Source organism: Lynx canadensis, chromosome F1 (genome assembly GCF_007474595.2).
Source record: "Lynx canadensis isolate LIC74 chromosome F1, mLynCan4.pri.v2, whole genome shotgun sequence".
In the NCBI taxonomy this organism is placed as follows: Eukaryota; Metazoa; Chordata; class Mammalia; order Carnivora; family Felidae; genus Lynx; species Lynx canadensis.
The window spans coordinates 63,464,316-63,470,315 of record NC_044319.2 but is presented as its reverse complement, the minus strand read 5'-3'; positions in this window follow the sequence as shown (position 1 = coordinate 63,470,315).

The following is a 6,000-nucleotide window of genomic DNA, read 5'->3' as shown; positions in this document are numbered from 1 at the left end:
TCCCACTGTGTGTCTAACTTCGGGGCCGGAGAGGAAGGCTCTGGCTCAGGAGAGACCACCGCTGTCGCGCTGCAGATTCCAAACCATGACTTAAATAAAGTGATGGCGCTGAAGCGGGCTTGCACTGCTGAGAATTAACCTCTACACGCTGAAACCAGAAGCTGCGTGCCTGAAGGTCAAGCCAGGAGGGCTCGATCTCACACACCCTGTTCACTGAGTATACATCCCCCCTTTCTTGAGTCCAGAATACAGAAGCTTGGGGCGCCCGGGGGGCCCAGTCGGTTAAGCGGCCGACTTCAGCTCAGGTGATGATCTCACGGTTTGTGACTTCGAGCCCCGCTCGTAGAGACAGGCAGAAAACAGTCAAGGAAGAAAGCAAATTCAGTTACCGCACCTCGTTCCCGGACATGCCTCTTGGCGCGTTTTTGGCCGTGTAGGGGTGTAGGGAGCGGTGATAGAGCCCGGAGGGGAGCCCTGCCCAAAGTGCAAGAGGTTCAGGGATCTGAGCAGGGGAACCTTCGGAGGACGTTCCCAAAGCCCAGACTCGAAGGCGAAGGGTTTGCGAGAAATTCCTGCAGCGGAACGGACAAGGCTCCAGCTTCCCGGGACCAGCTACTTTGAGGGACTTGCTGTCCTTGCTGGGTGGGACTCTTGACCTCTCCTTGACCTTGCCCGGGATGGAGGCAGCCTTCCCACCGTCCTCTCTTAACTTACTCCGCCCTCTTTGGGGGGGGGGCGCCCTCCCCGCCCACTTCTGCCTCCCTTGCCCTTGCTGCGGTTCCTTTATTTACGGGATCCTTTGTGGGGGGCAGTGGCTCCTGGCATCGTCTTTGCCCCTGCTGTTCCCGGTCCCTGAGACCCAGCCCTCCCTGGAATCGCTGTCCAGTGAGCCGCTGGCCTCCTCGTCTTCCCCTCCCCCAAAGCCAGCCGGTCTGCTGCCTGAGGGCCGGGGAGAGGGGGAGGGGGTCAGGAGGTTCCTTTCTTTTCTGGTCACTTGGGAAGCAGCTCGGGCTCCGGGTCTCCAAAGGCCTAGACCCACATTTTGCCCAAGTTCACAGCCCTCCCTCTTCCTTCCAGGATTCTGTTTTTCCTTCGGTGTGAGGATGGTGACGCTGGTGGGTGATCGCGACGGTCGCGATCGTGATGATTGGCCTTTCTTGCTCCGCAGTCACCTAGATCTTCGCGAGCCGCCCACGGGGCGCCGCGTCCGCCACGTTAGCGGCGAGCGTTCTCTCCTGTGCAGAAATGAACTCCGTCAGCTTCGGCCTCTTCATAGTTGGGGGCCTTAGGGATGCTCGGCCCCCACGTTGGGGGAACTTGCTGGCCTGATGCTCCCTGACGGGCATGAACGGTGGTGACGATAATGATATCTAAGATTTGCAAAAGAGTATGTGCACTGTTCAAAGCACTTTTACATATACATATAGTATAAATATATAAATATAAGTGTATATACATATATAATAGAGAGAGTGAGTGAGCATGCATGGGGGATGGGGCAGGGAGGGAGAGAGAGAATCCCAAGCGGACTCCATGCTCTGAGCACAGAGCCGGACACAGGGCTCAGTCTCACCGTAGATCATGACCTGAGCCGAAATCAAGAGTCAGACACTTGAGGTGCCCGGGTGGCTCGGCCGGTTGGGCGGCTGACTTCAGCTCAGGTCATGGTCTCTCGGTGCGTGAGTTCGAGCCCCGAGTCCAGCTCTGTGCTGACCCCTCGGAGCCCGGAGCCTGCTTCGGATTCTGTGTCTCCCTCCCTCTCTGCCCCTCCCCCGCTCGTGTCCTGTCTGTCTCTCAAAAATAAATAAATATTAGAAGGAAAAAAAAAAAGAGTGGGCTGCTTAACCGAGCCACCCAGGCCCCCCAACACTTTTACGTATATCAACTCATCTGATTCTTGGGACCCTATGGCAGGGATACTATCATTATCCTCATTTCACACATGAAGAAACGGAGGCTCAGAGAGCCTAAATAACCTTCCCAAAGCAAAGCGAATGGTTGAGCCAGGACTGGAACTCAGGAGTCTAGCTCCAGAATCTGTGCTCCTTGTACCACCTTAACAAGGGACTGGATGAGCGAAGGCGGACAGCTTGGAAGGCAGGCATGTTGTCCAGCCAAGTTTGAGGGCAAACTTAGCTGTGCTCGGGCGTACCTGCTTGGGCCCTTGTGGCCACGCGGGAAGATCTGGGTCCTGTCTGGGCCCCATCCTTCCAGGAAAGGACCAGACCTAGCTTTCCCCGACTGCTCTGCCAGACTCCTTCCAGAATTCTATCAGTGCCTGGTCTCCTCCAGCTGCCTCCCCTCGTGTTCCAGGAAATGTGTAGGCCGCCCGAGGCGAAACGGGTAGAGAACTGGGGAGGGAGGGCCGATATGTGGGCCTAGAGAGGAGGGAGGGTCAACAGGCCCACGTCAGGTACAAGGGTGAATAGATGTGGGCCTCATGAAAGGAAACCAAACTCTTCCCCAACTCCTGGGAGGGCTCCGGGTCACGTTTTGTCGCCTAAGCCACTTCTCAACAGGGGGACGTACTGCCCTCTAGAGGATGTTTTGGAAATCCGTGAGGGTAATTTGTGGTTATTTTAATATGTGGGGGGGTGGGGTGGGCAAGGAGGAGGTATTATTTATTTTTTCCCGGTATTGTTCAGGGTCTCGGGGCCAAAGATGCAGCACATACTGCAGTGACCGGGACAGGACTGCACAAAACGTCCCACAGCCCACCTGCCTCGGAAAAGCCCCACTGGATGCCAACGTAGGTGAAAAACCCGCTCTTGTCTGCGGGAGCCCAGAACTCCACTTAATTTTACAAACGAACACAAACTGGGGTTTTTTTTTTTAATCATTTTAAACACCGAATTTGCCAGAAATGCAACTGATGTGTAGATTGAAGGAACTTATCGTTTGTTTTGTTCAGGGCTTTACCAAGAGCTGCTCCCCTTTCCAGAAATCCGTGTCCTCTAAAACATGCCTATCCATTGGCTCATTTTGCTGTTGTGTTCACAGTGATTCTATATTAAGTCCAAGGCTCTGACTATTAGATTAGATGTGTAGCCATGCCTGCTATTACATATTAAAATATTTTCCATGTTATTATAAATTAATCTTTTGTTTCACCTTTATAATATCAGAGTATTAAACTTACTTTTTGAAATTAGGTATATAGTTTATATTGCATACGAATATCGTTCAGGAGGGTGAAAGGGGCATCGGACCGAGGGGGTTGGGAACTACTGCCCTGAGCCTTTGGAAAGCCAGACCCAGCGCCAGCCTGAGGATCTGGGAATCTGCCTTTCTCCCGCCTCCACCCCTTTTCTCCCTAAAAGAGACCCCCACACATTACGGCCAGGCTGTGAGTCTTTACAATGGGCTGGCCGCTCAGAGGGGGACCCCAAGGTAAATAATGGGGGCTCAGCCAGAGCCATACTTAATGCCTAGAAAGGAAAGCATCTTCAGGACAAAAGGATGGTGTCTGTATTGTGATGGCGTCTGTATCGTGAAGCAGCCCGTGACAGATGGAGATCCAGACCAGCGGACAGGGAGTTAGGTGTGCCGCGGGAGAGTTCCCCCACTTCCTTCAACTGAAAAGAGGAAGAAAAGGGAGGGAGGTAGAGATGATGAGGCACTAGCATGGATAAGGCTTCGACTCCACGCAAAGTGCCTAGTGATGTGGTTGACCCATAGTCTCAATTTCTTCTTTGGAAGACAGCTATGCCAACCACTACGCCACCAACGCTCAATTTCTTCTTTGAAATTCACCATAGGTTGGGTACTAACTTAACAAAGCTCCAGGTTCTGAAGTCAGGTAATTTGTCCTAGATCACAGAGAGCTACAGCAGGAATTTAAACCAGGTCTGGTTTGATGCCTGTTTTAGGGTCTCGCCAAAAGCAAGGGTGAGTTCCTTCTCCAGGCCATTCCTAACTTGTGGTTCTTTCAGAATAAGCAAAGAGATATAAGTGCATCGGCTTCTGCTGAATCGTTATTTTACCCCAAAGCATTACTAAACAACATTCACACACTAGAATCAACCCTTTACTTATGAGATTGCTCTTTCCCTCTCTCTCACTGCACACGCATGCGCGCATGCACGCACGCACACGCGCACACACACACACACACACATACTTGCTCATTCCCAGACTCCCTACTCTTGCGGGGGAAGCACGGCCATTTGGCTCCACCCACACTGGATAACTGCTTCCTAAGGAGGTGTTCTGATCGCTTTTATTTCCTGAGTGTGAATAACCAGGAGTGAGGAGATCCAGTGAGAACTCCACTGTCTTGGTGGAGTCTCTGGCTCAATGGACAAGACACTGCTTGTTAGCTGTAATTTCTCACAAGGACTTTGCAAGCATTGCATGTTCCATTCATTTCAATTCATGGAAACTGTCTTCGGGGAAGGAATATATAACATAGATTTTGACAGAACTTCTTTTTTCCAGATTTTTTTGAGATACAATTGGCATATTACATTGTATAAGTTTAGAGGATACAACCTGCTGATTTGACACATTTCTAAATTGCAAAATGAACACCATAGTATTAGCTACCACCGTCATTTGATCACATAGTTACCATTTCCTTTTTGTGGTGAGAACATTTAAGATCTACTCTCTTAGCAACATTCAAGTCTATGATACAGTATCATTAGCTAGTATCACCATGCTGTACATTAGATCCCCAAACTTGTTAATCTTATACTGGTGTAACTTCTATTGCACTACTAGGTATTCATCCAAGGGATACAGGTGTGCTGTTTCGAAGGGGCACAAGCACCGCAATGTTTATAGCAGCCCTATCGACAATAGCCAAAGTATAGTTGTGCTATTGACAAGAGCCAAATGTCCATCGATGGATGAATGGATAAAGATATGGTATGTATATATATATATATATGGAGACGGTATATATATATATATATATGTGTGTGTGTGTGTGTGTATATGTACGTATACACATATACATATATATATGTATACACCCACCCACACACACACACACACACACACATACACAATGGAGTATTACTCAGCAATCAAAAAGAATGAAATTTTGCCATTTGCAACTACGTGGATGGAACTAGAGGGTATTATGCTAAGTGAAGTTAGTCAGTTGGAGAAAGACAAATACCATATGACTTCACTCACATGAGGACTTTAAGAGACAAAACAGCTGAACAGAAGGGAAGGGAAACAAAAATAATATAAAAACAGGGAGGGGGATAGGGGCACCTGAGTGTCTCAGTCAGTTAAGCGTCCAACTTTGGCTCAGATCATGATCTCGAGGTTCGTGAGTTTGAGCCCCGAGTCGAGCACTGTGCTGATGGCTCAGAGCCTGGAGCCTGCAACAGATTCTGTGTCCCTCTCTCTCTGCCCCTCCCCCACTTGCACTCTGTCTCTCTCTGTCTCTCAAAAATGAATAAATGTTAAAAAAAAATTAAAAAATAAAAACAGGGAGGGGGACAAAACATAAGAGACTCTTAAATATAGAGAACAAAGGGTTGCTGGAGGGGTTGGGGGGGATGGGCTAAATGGGTAAGGGGCATTAAGGAATCTACTTCTGAAATCACCGTTGCACTATATGCTAACTAACTTAGATGTAAATTTAAAAATGAATAAATAAATTAATTAAAAAATAAATAAAAATAAAATCTTTAGGGGCACCTGGGTGGTTCACTTGGTTAAGCGTCCAACTCTTGATTTTGGCTCAGATCATGATCTCACAGTTAGTAAGTTCAAGCCCTGGGTCAGGCTCTGCACTGGCAGCACAGAGACTCCTTGAGATTCTCTCTCTCTGCCCCTCCCCTCCCGGTGCATGCTCTCTCTCTCTTTCTCAAGAATAAACATTTTTAAAAACTAAAATCTTTAAAATTAAATAAAACCTTCTAGATGACTCCAAAGCACTTTCTAAGGAAAGAAGCTGTTATGGAAGGCTTTTCTGATTTAGGCCATAATTCCTTTCATTCTAACACCAATCTAGTAATCTGACATTCAGTACATCTCTTG